We start from the raw sequence: 18,342 nt of genomic DNA, 5'->3' as shown, positions 1-18,342 counted from the left end.
GGCCAGCCCTGTAAGCAACCTGAAGCTGTTAAGACATTACTAGGAATCCCAGGAATGCAAAAGATCCCAGATATTACCTCCCACCTGCAGAAGTGCACATCCAAAAAAAAAAAAAAAAATGTGGTTTTTGCCTTTAAAAGCTGCTCCCCCTTTAGCTGGACCTCAGTCTCAAATCCAAACAAGGAGCCTGGTCAGCTGCAGCTTAAACAAAATAGTTAAACTCAACAAAACTGAGCAGTGGTAGCACACACCTTTAAAGCACTTGGAAGGCACAGGCAGGCAGATCCTGAGTTGGAGGCCAGTCTACAGAGTGATTTCCAGGACAGCTAGAGCTACACAGAGAGACCTTGTCTCGAAACACTCAGTACTGCAAACAGATTGCTACCCTCTACAGTATGTTTAGCGTGTTTAATAGGTTTTTAACATGTTAGTCTAGATACCTCTGTGCTTCTTGTCAGGGTCTTGACACCAGCAATTCTGTTGTGAGCATTTTCTCTATTTGCCAATGATGTCTAATGTAATTCTTGGCATCCACTGAGTGACACATTAGAAATTGGGAAAACCCCAAATCAATCACCCCATTGCTCAGTGCCTAGAAATAACACGGAAGAGAACCCTGATAGTCCTGGAATTTTGGTCAATTGGGAGAGGAGTTTGTCAATTAGCAGATCTTCCAGCCCTAAACTCAGTCTGCTCTGTGGGGCTTGGAGTAAATCCAAATAGCTTTATTTGGGAGCCAGACAGGAAAGGCTCCAGCCAGACTCAATGAGTAGACATCCTTCAGTCACTGGGTTTATTCCTAAATAGTGAACTGACATCGTGCTGAGCCCACAGTCTGCAGTAATAAAATGGACAAGGACCATGAAGGAGCTGTCATGTGGGCTGCAGGGCAAGCCCTGAGGCTCTGTTGAAGCTTTCTACAGCGTGGAATCATTTGGGTCCCACAGACAGTTTGGTGCCTTTACTAGAAAAAGTACAGAGAGCTCATTTGGTTTTGAGATGGGGTCTTGACATGGCCCTGACTGGACTGGAACCTGCTGTGTGGAACTAGCTTCAAGCTTGTGGCAGTCTTCCTGCCTCTGCCTCCCAAATGCTGGGATTACAAAGAACACCACACCTGCCAGTTCTGAAAAGGTAGCTTTTCTGTGTTAACCCTTGAAAAGCCTCTATAAGTAATCAATAAGACAAGCTATCTTGCATTCCATAAAGAACTCTAAATTCCTCCCACTTTCCCAGAAAAAAAAAATCTGTATTACCTCCATATCTTCAGTTACCTGATACTGGGGCTAAAACCTCACCAAAGCTCTGCTTTGGTGCCTGGGGCTTCAGGCTGCTCCACCCCCACCCCACTCCCTCACTCCTCCTTTCTCCCACCTCTGCCAGTGAGCCAAGGACCTGTACTCTGTGTCCTGATACGGATTAAGGCGTGTTGATGATGCCGAGAGTCCCCTGCCAGATGGGCTGAGAGGCTATGGGTGGACCACAGTCAGCACTGGGAAAGGAGCCCAGCCATTAAATGCTTTGCTGCATGCAGGTTGTCAGCAAACAGCAGGAAGCCACATCCCCCTGTGAAGCCCGGCATGCTTCATTCCAGTCTTGAAGGTCCTCCCCTCTCCTAGCCACCTGTCCTTCCAGACTCAGCCCCAGCCCTGTGCCCATCATCTATTCCTTTCAAATGAACTTATTGAATGACTCTTGTTAGGTTTCAAACCAGGACAAATGGCTGAGGCGCCGATCTACATAGCAAAATGGACCTGGCCTCCGGGTTCTCCCAGCATCCCTCAGTCCCTACCTGTTACCGGGTATGGCTGGCATGCCCTGCCCTCCACCCTGAACTCTCCAGCCCAGAGGCTGGGCTGCCCTTCCTCCCTATACAGTCCAACTATGCAGGTTACCAGCCTCTTTTGTACCTTTGGCCTCTTGGCTGCTGCACCTGATCCCCTATCACCCCATATGACCCAGCTCAGTCCACTCTGGACTCTCCCAGATGTGTGTGCCTCTAAATAAACTCTCTCTTTTATCTACAATAAAGTTTCTTCTCCACCATACCTCTCCTTTCCTTTCCTTTTTAGACTCCTGAAGTCCAGGAATGGGCTAGGGATGGAGATACAGCGATGAACCCCACACTCCCTAATTGCAGAAGCCTCCTTTAACCCCTCCAAACCACAAGCAGTAAACACCAACTAGTGTTTACTAGCACAGGACCACACAGACTAGGCCTACCTTAATATGACCCTCCACTCACAGGGCTACAGAGGTTACAGGCATCGCCTGAAGTCACAGAGAGTTGGCAGGCCTTAAATGTTCTTGCGGTAATCTGAATTGGTCTTATTTCCACAACCAACCTCCAGGTCCTCACAAGGGGACCACAACACATTAGCTTTCTCACCCGTAGCGTTCCTGTCAACAGTCAGGTCCCAAAGAAAGTGGGGCAAGGCTCACTGAGTACAGTGGCTGCTCCCAGCACTTCTCATCCTACCCCTACTCTAAACCCATCCTTCCCAGGGGCTGGGCTTCCTCTTCCCTGCCCCCAGCTTCTCATTCCTATATAAAACTGCCATTTGGCTCCTGGCTGGCTTGCTCTTGGCCTTCTTGACCTCTTGGTTCTCTCTTCTTCTTCTTCTTCTTCTTCTTCTTCTTCTTCTTCTTCTTCTTCTTCTTCTTCTTCTTCTTCTTCCTCTTCTCCTCCTCCTCTTCCTCTCCCTCCTCTTCTTCCTCCTCTCCCTTCTTCCTTGGTCCTTGGTCCTTGGCTCTTCTCTTGGTCTGCTTGTCCTCTCTCTTCTCCTTTCTCACTCTCCCCCCTGTCTTCTCTCATGATCCAGTTCAATCTGGACCCTTCCAGATGCCTCTGGCTAAATTCTCCTTCATATTACAACCAACCTCCTCAACCATACTTCGGAATGGTCATATCCTCATTTTTATTCATCAGCACCTTTGCACACATTGTGACTCACTATATTTTTCTTTTTTTTTCTTTCTCTCTCTGCACCCCCCGTCCACCCCATCCCTCTTATCCCCACCACCCCAAGACAGAGTTTCTCTGTGTAGCTCTGATGTCCTAGAACTCACCCTGTAGACCAGGCGGGCCTTGAACTCAGAGATCTGCCTGCCTATACCTCTCGATTGCTGGGTCTACCACTGCCTGGCTCACTAAGCCTCTCTCAGTTCATCAGTAAGAGGCCAGGGTCCCTGCTCTGGGACACTACAGTACAGGGTCCCTGCTCTGAGATGCTACAGTTTGGGGTCCTTTTCTCTGTTGCTCTGGCCTCACACCTATCGCCTTGATACAGCCTTGATACTGAAGAATCAGTAACTTGCAGCAAGGGAAGGAGACATGAATCTCCTTGTGTTTGGAGATGTTTTGTTTGCTCCTTGGGCTTTGGCCCTAAGACAGGCCCTAATGAGAAGACTTTGAGACAGGAGAGTCTTATTTATGTAGTGATCTGGGCTTCAGTGTCCTCTGTCAAGAACTCTCCTTGATCCTTTTTCAGTGAGAGTTTGAAGAACAGAATCCCCCACCTCCAACCCTCCCCTCCAAGTTCTCAAGGTCTTGCCAGGAGATGACAGTGTAACTGTGCAGGAAGGTGTTGGGTCCAGGTTGAGGGCTGGCCGTGGTGAAGTCACTGAGGACTCCAAGTACCTCTCTGGCCAAGAAGGTAAAGTCTGGTATCACAGAGCCAAAAGCAGGTGTTCATTTGGAATGGCACATCCAGGATGTGGACCCATGTCCACTGTGTTTGTCCAGTTTTTGAGAGCCCTAGCCAGGAAGGGGTGACGAGATGGTTTAAGTACTCATGGATAAGTGGATATCCATGATACACCTCACAGACCATATGAAGTTCAAGAAGAAGGAAGACCAAAGTGTGGATGCTTCAGTTCTTAGAAGGGGGAAACAAAATAATCACGGAGGGCCAAGGGAGGGAAAAACCTGGGAGGTAGAGAGGAGGGGGAGTGAAAAGGGGAGTTAGGATCAGGTGTGGGAGGAAGTGGGGGAGAAGTACAGAGGGTCAGGAAATTGAATGGAATGTGTAGCAGTGGGGGATGGGGGAACTGTGGGTAGCTACCAGAAAGTCCCAGATGCCAGGAAAGGAAGAGGTTTCCAGGACCCAACAGGGATGACATTAGCTGAAATATTCAACAAAGGAGAGAGAGAATCACATCCAGAGGTTAGGCATGGCCCCACCCAGTCATCTCAAATATATTAACCGAGAATTGCTCCTGTCTAAAGGAAATGCAAGGGCAAAGAGAGGAGCAGACACCAAAGGAAAGTCCATCCAGAGTCTGCCCCACCTAGGAGTACAACCCATCTGCAGACACCAAACCCAGACACTATTCTGATGCCAAGAAGCACTTACTGACAGGAGCCTGGTATAGTTGTCCCCTGAGAGACTCTGGCAGAGTCTGACCAATACAGATGAGGATGCTTGTAGCCAACCATTGGACTGAGCATAGGAACCCCAATGGAGGAGTTGGGCGAAAGACTGAAGGAGCTGAAGGGGCTTATCTGGCATCAATGGGAGGGAAAGCCCTTGGTCCTGTGAAGGCTTGATGCCCCAATGTAGGAGAATGCCAGGGCGGGGAGGTGGGAATGGGTGGGTGAGTGGGGAGCACCCTCATAAAAGCAGGAGGGATGGGATAGGGGGTTTGCAGAGGGGAAACCAAGAAGGGGGATAACGTTTGAAATGTAAATAAATAAAATAGCCAATAAAAAATTTTTTTAATTAAAAAAGAAACAGGAGTTGAGACCTCTCCTGAGGATACTAAGATTTTAGGAAGCTAATGAGCAGCTTCTTGCTGACTTGTGTGTTCTTGTGGTGTATTAAATGATGTCGTCAACTCTCTCCCCAGAGCAACCCCACCTCTTGAGAGGTGAGAGAAGGGACTCTAAGGCCTTGGGCTGAAAAGACAAAGATGCAACTCTCGGGATAGAGAGAATGTTATGACACACATGAAAATTGATGTCATGGGAGGCAGACAAAAAGAGAGAATCAGACGGAAGCAGGACAATACTCTTCCTAAAGATTGTAGGAACTGCCTACTGCCTTAATGAGCAAGGATGGACTTTCTTAGCATCCGGGAATGGAGTGAGCTGGGCAATCTGAACGCATTCACAGCCCACCCCCGGCTCCAGACTACCTGATGACCAAGAGCCAGGGGACAGCTGTTCCCCAGGACCACACAGCCTCCACCAACAGAAAGCCTGCAGGACTGGGTGTGGTGGCTCACTGTAGGGTTCATAAGAAGCCCTGAGTGAGCACGTGCTGTTGACAAAGACACAGCCATGTCAGGACCCCAGTGTCAACCCCATGGAAGTGGCAAAGCCTTCCTCAGGTCTGAGGGAGAACATTGGCAGTATGTGCAGAAAATGTCCACCATAGCTTTTCTCCCATGAATGTTTACAGTTTGACAACCACTTCCCTACAGATACTACTCTTACCAAGATTAGATAAACAGGACGGACTCCTTGTTCAACCTTATGTAGTAACTGTTAGAAATCAGGAACATTCACAGACAGCCAAAAGGGACTCTGCAACGATGTTGACAATCAGGCATCTTCACAGCCAGCTCCCAGGAACCCACAACAAGACACGTCATCATTAGCTGTTCAGAGGCATTGTCGTCCCCCCCACCCCCACCCCCACCCCCCATAACATGTCCTCTTGTTCACAGCCTCAATAAAAGCCATGTTTCTGTTGTGGGAAATATTAAAAAATGGCACCATCCCTCTTTATTGCCGGCTAATCTCCAGCCCCAGCGACCTCGTTGCCTCCATGGCTAGCCCCAAGGTGGTGTGGCCTTCCCAGCTTTGGTTCACCCGCCTCTGAGCCACTTGTTCCTTCCCAACCATCTGTCCCCCTGTGGCTGGCTTTAACTCAGTTCAAAACTCTAGAAGCTTATAATTAATCAATCAGATTTGTATATCAATAAATTCTCAATTTACAAGACGCCCACACAATAATTTCAGAGCCAACTGATAATGATACAAGCTGCCCACCTAGATTAGACAAGTCATCCCAATTATTCTATCCTTTTAAGATATTCATAACTACCTGTGGCTATTTAAAGCCACGCGGAGTCTGGATTGTCTTGCTCTTCCTCCATTTTCCTTCCTTCTCCCTTCTCTCTCTCCTCCTTCTCCCCCAAACTTTTCAGTTCTGCCTTCCCTTCCACTACCCAGTCACTGGCTCTAGCTTTTATTTTACAAGTTAAGGTGGGGGGAGAAGGTTCACTCAAAGTCACCTGTGTGATTCACTCCTCCGAAGTCCCTCCTGAGAAAGGGAATTAGCATCAAAATACAAGCCACACCTGGGCTTTTCCTTTCCCCCATCTCTTTTTCCTTCCCTTCCTTCTCTCAGAGGCAACCTCTGTGTCCCCCTCCTTTTTAATAAACTTCCCACATGAGACCTGTTGTACAGAGTGATTTTGTCAGTGGTGCCATGACTCATATTCCCGGGTTCGTGGTCCTGCCCATGAGGGATATGTCCAAGGGCCGGAACCCATCAAGTCCTCCTGCTACTCAGGCTTACTTTCTGGCCCTCTGATCTCTGCATGCAAACACAGGCAGATTGGTGAGCTTTCCCTGCTGCTCAGTGTAAACGCTCACTGGACCCGAGGGAATGACTGTTGAGCTCCCAGGACCTCTCTGGTGTCCTTGGGTTCAGAGTACCCCCCAGCCACAGTCTTGATGGCTATGGTTACAGCTGACCCTTCTCACTGACCCTTGACCTTAGGGCCTCTTCCCTTGGGTGAGCTTTCTCTCTTCTCAAGACACAGCTCCTCCCTTTTGTCTCAGAAATCCCAGTGGATGGTCCATGTTTCCAGGCATATACTCTATTAGTCCCTGGTTACCACGCAACTATCTGGTAAGCCAGCTTGTACCACACATGTTCTGTTATTATTTCTATCCTCCAGATACCACAAGTGACTGAAAATAATAACCTTTTCTCCTCACCCATGGGAGTTGTGTCTTTGTCCATACCTCCAGGCTCCTCACTAGGAAGGAAAACTTCAAACCTCTAAACTAGCACCTTATCTAAAGGCTTCCAGACTCATACACCTTTGCAATCAGATTTGGCCCCAACATCCACTAGAGAATGACTCCGAATGGCTGCCTAACAATACTTTTGATCCCATTATTATAACGGAGCTTTACAGCTATTGCCAGTGATCTGGGAATGGAAGGAGGTTTCCTATGTTCAAGCTTTTTCTTACCTTTGTTTCAAACCTCTGTTCTTCCTGTTCCCCAGCACAGCTCCTCCTATCTGTCAAATATCAACCAAATGAAACTTCCACTATCCTCAATCCAGCTATGGAGCCTCCTACTTACCACCCCACCCCCACCCCAGTCCACCCTCTTCAGCCTGCCCTACTCTGCCTCCTCTGCTTCCTCTCCTCAACCCACTTCTCCAGGGTCCTTCTCTTCCCTTCTCCAGACGACTCCTTCTCTTCCTTGCCAACTGCAGGCCACTCTAACCATCCCACACTAACACCAACTCTCAGCCCTCCAACTACTCACTCTTGCTCTGAAGCCCACACCCCTTCTGCTTCCCCTACCCAGCCTAACTCAGCTTCGGTTCTTCCTTTGTGGGAAGTGCTGGGGTGAATGGTCTAGTTAGGGAACATGTCCCCTTTTCATTAAGTGAACTTTCTCAGATAGAAAAAAGACTAGGATCCTCTATCTCTAACTCCTCCACCTTTATTAGTGAGTTTCAGTATATTACTCAATCTTCTTGTCTGAATTTCCATGATATATATACGTGATCCTCAGGAACAATTTACTTCTCAAGGAGCACAGGTGAGTTTGGGAGCAGGCAGATGAGACACACCAAACTAACACAGTATACTTGATTGGTCTGAGCCAGAGCCCAACCAGTATCCTCAGCAGAGTTATAATGCCCCAGGTGGCATTTTAGTAGAGATCAATTTACAACTTGTCTCCTGGTGGGTCTCTGTAATGCTGCCTTTAAGCCAGTAAGATATGAAAAAGAGGTCATCCAGAACACACAGGAAAACACATCTCAATTTTTAGAACACCTTACAAAGGCCCTCTTACAATATACTAACCAAGACCCTGAAAACCCAGAAGGTAATCAACTCCTAATGACCTACTTCTTTTCCCAAAGCAACCCTGATATTAGAACCAAGTGTAAACGCTTGGAGAGAGGACACCTAACTCCACAGGCAAACATCTTGTCACTAGTCTTTAAAGTGTACCATGGAAGAGATGAGAAGGCCTGCAAACACAAATATTATATGCTGGCCAAGGCTGTTCAATCAGCTTTGGGGACTGCCCAGGCTCCCTGGTCTCCTGAGACTTGAGAATCACTAGGTCCCTGTCTCAAATGTGGTCAGCAGGGTCACTGGGCATGGGCCTGCCCCAATCCCTGCAAGCCACCAGGACCATGTCCAAAGTGCCATCAAGAGGAACATTGGGCTGCTGATTGCCCTGGTGTCTCTCGTGGCACAGGGACATTATTCCCAGACCACCCTACAGTCAGTCTCCTAGGCCTGGTCATGGACAAATGAAGGGACCTGAGTTTCCTTGACCCCATTACTACCATCACCTGACTCTAAGTTTAGGGGACCCACCTTTCCTCACTTTCCTATGATTGGGGTAAGGGGACAGCCTAACAATCTCACCAGACCACACCACTTAGTTGCATTTTTAGGGCTGTTCCTCTTACCCATTCTTTTTTGGTGGTATCAGTGTATGCCATCCCCTTGTTAGGAAGGGATCTTCTAGCTCTATTTCTTTTGCTCCCCCCATTTACCTGAACTCAAACTCACCAGCAGCCATTCTCCTCCTTCTTCTAGTTACCCAAGCTACAGGCTCTAACACACCATTGCCTTTGCCAAACCCAGGTGGATCCCTGAGTCTGGGACATCCAGAACCCTTCTGTTCCTGTGGTGGTTTGAAGATGCTTAGTCTGTGCAGTGGTACTATTAGGTGGTGTGGCCTTGGAGGGAGTGTGTCACTGTGGGGGTGGGCTTTGAGACCCTCCTCCTGGCTGACTGAACACAGTCTGCTTCTGGCGTCTTTTGGATGAAGATGTAAAACTCTCAGCTCCTCCAGCACCATACCTGCCTAAATACTGCCATGCTTCCTGCCTTGAGGATAATGGACTGAACTTCTGAAACCATAAGCCAATCTCAATTAAATGTCCTTTATAAGAGTTGCTTTGGTTGTGGTGTCTTTCCACAATGATGAACCCCTAGGACAGTTGCTAAACACCATTCCCCACTGTCATCTAATTGTAGAACCCTACCTGGTACATCACCCAAGCTCAGTACCCTCTCTCTCTCCAGAACCTTAGGAGACTAAAACCTTTCATCTTTGACTTCCTAAGAAAAGAACTTCTCAGTCCCACTTCTTCTCCCTTTAACAGCCTTATACTTGCAGTTAAGAAACCCAATGGAATCTACTTCCTGGTTCACAATCTCCAGCCCTTAACTCTGCAGTGTTTCCTCTCCAATCTGATGTGGCTAACCCTTTCATGCTTCTCTCCATTATCTCCTCAAAGGCTTCTCATTTCCAGGTCCTAGATTTCAAAGACCCATGCCTTTATCACCCTAGATGCCCAGTCACAAAACATTTTTGCCTTTACCTGAACTGTCCCTGACACCCACTTCTCTACTCAACTCACAGGGACTGTTCTACTTCAGGAGTTTTGTGATAGCTCATACCTATTTGGTCAGGCCCTGGCTTTTGACTTACTCACTCAGCCTCTCTCTCTCTCTCTCTCTCTCTCTCTCTCTCTCTCTCTCTCTCTCTCTCTCAATCTAAGGTTATTTACTATGTTGATGATGTTCTTCTCTTCAGTCCCTCTCTAGAGATTAGCCAAACCAACACCTCTGCTCTTCTAAGTTTCCTGTCCTGCTGATGCTAGAGTCTCACCTTCTAAGGTCCCGTTGCCCAGCCCTCAGGTCACCTACTTGGAACTAACAATTACTCCAACCACAAAGCCAGTACCTTAGATAGAAAATACCTAATCCAGTCTCTAGCACTCCCCTTTACTAAAGAGGAGACTGTTCCTAGGAATATCTTGCTTTTTATGTTCCAGGGTTCTTTCCTTTTCCCTCTTTTCTCACCCCTTATATAAAGCAGACTTGAGCCCCACCCAGGAACCTCTTCTCAAACCTGTTACCAAGCCTTTTCAAAGGCTCCAACAGGGCCTTCTTCAGGCCCCAACCTTACACATCCTGAACCTAACCTGTTCCTTCTTCCCTACGTAACAGAAAAAGAGGGATATGCCTTCAGAGTTCTAGGTCACCAACCAGGACCTTCTTTTGCACCCGTAGCAGACTTGTTGAAGAAATTAGACCTGATCACCCAGGGAAGAGCACCCTGAATATGTGCTTTCACAGTTGCTGAACTTTTTACTCAAAAATCTAAAAAACTAACCTATCACTATCTTCTCCTCTCATAATCTGTGTTAGTCTTACAATGACTTTCAGACTCTACCTCTCTCCAGGGTTCTTTTCCTTCAGGTAGCACTAATAGAAGACCCTCTACTTACTTTCCAATCATGCACACCTCTCAATATCTCAAATCTTCTTCCCAGCCAAATACAAACCACTCCCCGTCTTACTCCTGTGATGTAACCTTAGAGAGACTACTGCCCCATGCCTCACCCACACAGGAGGGCACATTGCCTCAGTCCAGCTATACCTGGTACATAGATAGCAGCTCCTTTTTACATAAGGGAGTGAGGAGATCAACAGAAACAGAGAAGCTAATTAACATTCCCGGTCAGCTTGGGAATGGCTCTGGAAGAGAGATAGGATAGTCAACATTACTTAGACAACAGGGGAGAAAACCCGACCTGCTGGTTCCACAAGAGAACCGTTGGCCACCCATGGGCAAGGGAAGCCCCTGCTACCTCATTCCCTAAAGACCAACAGGTTTAAAAATCACACTGTTCTGCCAATCATATTGTGCCTAGTCTCCGTTTCTCTAGTCTACCCCTTAGACTAAATGAGCGGTTCATGGTTGCCACTCCACCTTTGGTGTAGGAAGACCCCGGTGCATTGGATCATTAAAAATTCCTCTTGCTTTTTGCAGCGATTCTCATCTCTGCGTGGTTCACTCAGGGGGTCTCCAGTAAACTAAGACTCTGCTCACTAGAGTGTTACAGTATCCCAAAGAACTAGCTATATTATAGTGTCAGATAGGATGAGATGGTTGAGGCCCAGTCCTTCCCTGCCCACACCAGTAGCCAACAGGCTGAACTAATAGCTCTTACCCATGCCTTCCAATTGACACAGGGACAATCCCTAAACATCTAGAGAGACTCTAAATATGTCTTCCATATTCTCCTGTTCCACACTGCTATCTAGAAAGAACTCCAGCTACTTACAACAAAAGGAGGATCAATAACTGATTCGGACCAAATTATGGCCATGCTAAAAGCCTCCCATCTCCCCACAGCTGTTGGAATTGTCCACTGCTGGCCCCACCAGACAGCCAACTCTATTATCTCTAAGGGAAACAAGCAGTCTGATGAGGCAGCTGTGGCCTCAGGGCCCTATTCTTGTTCCACACACCACAGGACATTTTCACAGTACAACCCACTACAACAGGGAGAAGCCTGGTCATCCCTTGACACTCATCAAACTCTGTCCTATCTACACCAGCTCTTTCACCCTAACAGCCAAGCCTTATCTTTGTTAAAATCCACCTACAGCCTACTCCCTGAGAACTTGATTTTCTTAAAATTTATCACTGCCTCTTGCAAAATTTGTCAGACATCAGACCCCAACTCCAGGTATTGCAGTCCCACCCTCATTCCCTCCATCTTGATTAAAAAAGAAAAAACATTATATTACATTCCTAAAACTAGCTATCAAGGTCCACTTCCTTATTTGGCCACTTCCTCCTCTTGAGACTAACTACTAAGGTCCAGCTATCAAAGTATTGAAGTCCTTCAATCAAAAGCCTCCTTTGGGTCACCTAATTAACATGCCTAATCAAAATTAAACACCTCATCCTAACATGGGGTTTCCCCTTTTACCTTTATAAACTGCCATTTGTTTTGCCTTTGTACCATGTCTGTTTCCTCTCTATCCAGAGACAAATCTAGGACAAATACCCTTCCCTTTCTCCCCTTCCTCCCCTTCCTGCCCTTCCTCCCCTTCCTGCCCTTCCTGCCCTTCCTGCCCTTCCTCTCCTTCTCCTCCTCCTTCCCATTCTTCCCCTTCCTCCCTGTCTCCCTTGTTCCTTCCCCTTCTCCCTCATTCTCTTTCTCCTGTCTTTGTCTCTTATTCCCTGCCCCTTATCATTCTGGGGCAAATAAATCTTTGTGCTGAGAGCTTGGTCTCAGGGTTCCTGAGTCAATACTGATCCCTTTGACCAGACCACCTGACCCAGCATTTTGGTGTCCGTATGTCCTTTCTTCAAGGACACGCCAGTCCATGTCTTTAATCCCAGCACTCAGAGAGAAGGGCAGAGAGATAATCTGTGAGTTTGAACTTGAGGTCACTCGGTCTGGTCTACATATTGTGTTCAAGGCCAGCCAGGGCTACATAATGAGTCTATGTCTCCAAAAAAAGGAAAAGCAAAACTGGAACCAAAAACATGATAATAATAATAATAATGATAATAATAATGATAATAATAATAATAATAAAAAGTAAGCAACCAAAAGCCACCTGGGTTTTTCTTACAGTTTCCTTCTCCAGGGCCAGGAATGTGCCACCTTCCATCCACTGTCTTCCTGCTTCATCACAGACACTCATGGCCTCCAATCACCTGACTACTGGAGACTGTCACCTTTAAAGGTTTGTTTTCTTTCCATCAGATTCCCTAGGAAAAGATCCCACTCTAGTGTCCCCTCACAGACAGTCCTCCCTTCCATGTGTGTGTGTGTGTGTGTGTAAAAGATCCCACTCTAGTGTCCCCTCACAGACAGTCCTCTCACAGACAGTCCCCTCACAGACAGTTCTACCTTCCGTGTGTGTGTGTGTGTGTGTGTGTGTGTGTGTGTGTGTGTGTGTGAAAGATCCCACTCTAGTGTCCCCTCACAGACAGTCCTCCCTTCCGTGTGTGTGTGTGTGTGTGTGTGTGTAAAAGATACCACTCTAGTGTCCCCTCACAGACAGTCCTTCCTTCCATGTGTGTGTGTGTGTGTGTGTGTGTGTGTAAAAGATCCCACTCTAGTGTCCCCTCACAGACAGTCCTCCTTTCCGTGTGTGTATATATATATACATATATATATATATATATATATATATATATATATAATACATTAAGAATGTATATATACATACATGTGCAGCTTGAAACTGCACATAAAAGACAAAGCTGAGGAGAGAGCTTAGCCGTCTGTATGAGTCTATGGATAGAATCTGCCAGTGACAGGAATTCTTCTAAACTAAGATGCCTACAGAGCATAAAATGTAGGCAAAATTAAAATGACATGTGTGCCCAAAATAAAATGAAATGTACTGTGCATTTTCTGGTAAGAGAAAGGTGTTGTTCAGCTTGGCCCTTTGGGAAGCTAACGACAGGACGCAGATGTGACTGCTGCCTGCCATAGCTGGGCCTTACAGGACTTAGAACTCCATTTCTTTGTCCTCTTACACTCACTTAGCAGGCACGATTGACACTCAGGAGTACAGGCTCCCAGGGGCCTGTGCACCTCAGCTGAGGCTCACAGTTCCATTCTCCAGTTTTCCTTGAGATTTCAGAATTTGTCTGTGATGCCCATGCAGTCCTCTCTGACAGCACTGATAACACTTTTCACCCTGCACCCACACCCACACCCACCCCACCCCACCCTCACCTCCACAAACCCAACACAGACCCAGTTCTATCTAGAAGTGTAGTTTAAAACATGGATGGGACAAAATCAGCAATAGCCCAAACCAGGGCTCATTTGTAATTCTACTAGAAGGCCTTTTCCTTTCCTTTCCTCTCCTCTCCTCTCCTCCCCTCCCCTCCCCTCCCCTCCCCTCCCCTCCCCTCCCCTCCCCTCCCCTCCCCTGCCCCCTCCCCCTCCCCCTCCCCCTCCCCTCCCCTCCCCTCCCCCTCCCCTCCCCTCCCCCTTCCCTCCCCTCCCCCCTCCCCTCTTTTCTTTTCTTTTTTAATGACAAAGGCTACTGTCTTTTGATTTAAAGCTAAATGTCAAATGAAGAAGTGGAGCCAGCCCTCGCTGCTACCAAGATTGAAGCTCTGACTGGGAAATCCCAAGACATGTTGGCATTCCCTGCCTGCTCACCCTCCCAAAGCCAGAACTCACACAGGGCCTTCTCAGTTCACTTAGCCCTGTTCCCAGCCATAGCCTCTTCAAGAGCTAGGGAGTTTGCCTCTTTAGGGCCCTGTGTGAAAGAATGCCAGGATGAAGTGGAAAGGAACTCTCCTCAGGGAAGGAATTCTCCAGTCTCCTATTCAGTTGCAAAGCCACAGCAGTCCCAGGTTCTCCCTCAGCTCTGGGGTGGTGTTAATGCTAAAGCACTCCCCAGTTCCTCACCTTCTCAACCAGGCTTCCAGACCAGTGCTGGGTACCGAGGCAAGAATATCTGGCTTCATAATCAGCCTTCCTTCTCTGACTCAGAAGAAAGGCTCGGTGATGTGTTTTATAGCGCAGTAGCGAGATGCGACAGAGACGGACAGAGAGAGGAGAGAGAAAAAAGAGAAGAGGTCAGCCAGGAACAGGGACCATTTGATGGACCGTGGAGAGGGGTGGACAGAGAGAAAGAGGGAAGGAGGGAGAGAGGCCAAACAATTCTTTTTATAGCAAGCTTAGCTGGTACCTACTGTTGCTAGGTAACTGTTGGGCGGAGCCTAGAAGAAACACCTTGCCCTATCCTGTCTGTGGACCCCTGTGAGAAGCCCACTCACCTCTGAGGCCCTGCCAAATTGCTCTCACACAGCGCATGTGTTGAAAAACTCCACCCCTAAGCTCACCTCTGGTAGCCTAGCATAGCGACAGACACTAAAACAGGATGCATCTCCCTATGCACATAAGCTGTAACCCTTTATAAAAGCCAGCACTCTCTTCCCCGCTCTCCTTTTCCTTCCACTCTTGCTCAGAGGCAGCATCTGTATACCACGCACCCCTCACTAAAGCTATCATTTGAGTTCTATAGCATGGAGTGATCTTTGAGGCACATCCACCAAGGTACTTCCGCCAATAAATCCTAACATTGGTCCACTGAGAAGGATATCCTGTTCCCTACCTGTTCTTCTCTGATAAGTTATTTCCCTTCTGGTAAAATGAACCAATTCAAGCCAGATTAAAACATATATAAATACAGGTTTATTTGGAAGTGGCTCTCAGGCGGGCAAGTTCACTGGCCCCAAGGAAGGAGGCCAGGGAAGTCGCCATGGGGAAAGAGAAATAGCATGCATGAAGAAAGAAGGAAAAAAGAGGAAGAAGGACCAAAATGTATGGGTTATACAGCAAAGAGCCTCTGGTGGAAGGGCTGGTAAGTCCAGGGTTGGAGGCAGTATGGTAGGGACTGAGGGATGCTGGGAGTCCAGGTCGGCTTTGCTATGTAAAATGTGCACCTCAGCCCCTTGTCTGGTGTCAGAAACCAAATACTCTATTGTGGGTCTAAGCCACACTGGGACCCCATCTCTTGTCCCCAGTTCACCTGCAACAAACTCACTTTTCAGCTTAAATGCTGGGCACCCCATCCAACACTGGCAATTAGTAAGCTCTCCCTTTGGTTGGCACACGTGCTTCCCTGAATCTGAGGAAGAATCTGTGAAGTGTCTGGCACTTCTCAGTATTCTTGGAGACAGGAGCACCCTCAACCACACTGTCTTTAAGACTATGGTTGATGCTCCTCACCAATTCCCACCCCTGACCATTTCCCTTCCATGAGGCTTTGTTTTTAGAGCGTGGTTTTCCCCCTCTGGATTCATCGGTAAGTCCTGGAACCAGGTCCTGCGTCTTGGGCTTTTATCCCTGGCCCTCAAATTGTGAGCTGATGACCCATTGCTCTGACTTGTGCTTTCTTCATCAGTCTACCTAAATCCTTGGGATGAATCAGACTTCAGGCCTTGGACCTGCCGTCTACCTCACTATGGGAACCACATCATCACCTGTACCTCTGAATCGTCCTTTGGGGTGCCTTTTGGAGAACCTCTGACCTCTGCATCTAGTGCCTGACTTAAGAGCCTCTAAAACGATCCATCTTCACAATCAAATCTAGCCTCAATACACCTTAAATAATCAATCAGAATGGCTGCCCAGGTCCTAATATTACCAGGGACCTCTACAGCTATTGCCAGTGGTCATGGGAATGGAGAGGGGTTTCCTATGTCCAAGCTTTCTCTTCTTTTTGCTTCAAGACTTCCTGGTTTTCCTTTTCCCCCACTCAGCTCCTTCAAGCTATGAGGTCTGAATAAGAGGGCACCTCCACTTCTCTTGATCCTGCTAATAAGTCTCCCTTACCAGCCTCAACCAACAGCTCCTTCTCCTCCTCCAGCTCTTTGGCCTCCTCTTCTCCCTCTCCAGCAGGTGTCCAGAAAATTAAACCTTATCACCCAGGGGCAGACACCCTGTATACACACTTTAGCAGCTGCTGATCTCTTGTGAATTCCAAAAACTGACTTTTGGGTTACCTACCACTATCTTCTCCTCCCACAACCTACCCACCTAGTAATGTATCAAGGTTTATAAACTCTATCTTCCCCCAGGTGCTTTCTCTCCAGGTGGTGCTAGAGGAAGACTCTACACTTACTACCCAATCATGTTCACGCCTCGACATCTCAAATCTTCTTCCCCAACCAAACACAGAGCACTCCCCATCTCACGCTTGCATTGAAACCTTAGTGGTAACACACACCTTTTGATGTGTTTATAAAAAGATAAAAGAAATATAGAATATGGGTGTGTGGTGATACGGTATGGGGGAAGGGAATGAATGTCTCAGCAGGCCCATGCCGCACTATGGTATAGTATGGAATAGAGTTTATTCAGGGCATGGGGAGAGGAGTTAAGAGGGTAGTAGAGGCAGAAAAAGGCAGAGAGAGGGAGAGAGAAGTAGAGGCCATAGGCACGTGGAAAGGGGGGGGGAAGGGAAGGGGGAGGGCCAAGGGTGAAGGGAGAAGCAAGAAGCAAGAGAGCAAGAGAGTAAGAGGTCAAGAGCGAGAGGAGGGGCCAAGCAGCCCCTTTTATAGTGGGCCAGGCCTACCTGGCTGTTGCCAGGTAACTGTGGGGGTGGAGTTTAGACAGAATGCTAACACCTTTAATCTTAATACTCAGGAGGCAGAAGCAGAAGGATTCTGAGTTTGAGGCCAGCCTGTTCTACAGAGCTAGTCCAGGACAGAGAGGGCTACACAGAGAAATCCAGGCGTGCGTGCGTGCGTGCGTGCGTGCGTGCGTGCGTGCGAGCGAGCGATAATCTTAGCTGTGCCTGGGTCTCACATAGAACCTGTTAAAATGCAGTTGAGGTATTGGTGTTTTAACAAAGGAACTTCCAGGTGACTAATTTACAGCCAAGCCTGAGAACATTTTCTGGAAACGCTCATGGGTCCCAAGTGAAAGTACAGTAATGAGCAACCTACATTGTCCACCAAAATAGGCAGTCACATTCTGATGGCTTTACCTCTGCCTGTCCCGCTTCCTCAGAGAACTGATGGGATGGTCAGGCAAAGCCCAGCAGCCGAAGGGGCAGGGGCGGGAATCTGCCAGCCTTCCACCCCGGTCTGCAACAGGCTCCATTCTGTGCTCGGTGGTGGAACCTGGAATCAGTGTCAGCGTTGGAGGGAAGGGGAGCTGTTCCTCCAGGTGTATCAGGAAGATCAGCAGGCACCATTGCCCTACAGTGAATTTGCATTTGAGCCTTGGTGTCTGTCCCTTTAAATACCCAAGCCTTCCTCAGGCAGTTCACAGTAAATTTGTTTATCTTCTCAGCAGCTAACATTCCTGGATGGTTACCAAATGACCTTTTCTCCTGCGTTTCAACATCTGGGACCAGCGAGCAGTAAGCACACTAGCCTGGACGGACCCTCGGGATGCTCAGCTTCCAGGGAAGGTCCCTCAGAATTTCCTGCTTTTTCTGTTGGTCCCAGAACGCCCACGGCAGCCCCTCCTCATCCAGCAGCATGCAATCCCACCTGCTGCGTTTGCTTCCTGCTCCCTGAGGTGGAAGTTTAACTTCTCACACACCTGGAAACCATCCTAGAGTCGTCCCTTTTCCTCAGGTCCCTGCCCTTCACTAATGCCAAGTGCGTGGCTGTTGCGCCTTTTTGAAATGCAGGAACTGTTTGTGTTCTGTCTGTAGCAGATACTTTTCCACACAGGGGCACACCCTGCATCCTAGTGGCAGCCAAAGCTCATCTCCCTTGAGAGCCTGATGTTTCTAAACTGCCAGCAGGGTGCCTAGTGGCTG

At 48.0% G+C, this 18,342-nt stretch overlaps 1 long non-coding RNA gene across 1 annotated transcript in view; it reads right to left on the bottom strand.

The window, feature by feature from the left end:
- The window catches only part of LOC143443040 (uncharacterized), a 35,299-nt gene extending 17,253 nt beyond the window's left edge, over positions 1-18,046 (bottom strand). The window contains exon 1 of the long non-coding RNA XR_013111727.1: positions 17,557-18,046. This is a non-coding gene — a long non-coding RNA (uncharacterized LOC143443040). The remainder of the gene's footprint in view (positions 1-17,556) is intronic.
- Between the last annotated feature and the right edge of the window lie 296 nt (positions 18,047-18,342).

This window comes from Arvicanthis niloticus, chromosome 7, assembly GCF_011762505.2.
Source record: "Arvicanthis niloticus isolate mArvNil1 chromosome 7, mArvNil1.pat.X, whole genome shotgun sequence".
NCBI classification, from domain to species: Eukaryota; Metazoa; Chordata; class Mammalia; order Rodentia; family Muridae; genus Arvicanthis; species Arvicanthis niloticus.
Note: the sequence above shows the minus strand (reverse complement) of the source record. Positions and strands in the feature narration are given on the sequence as shown.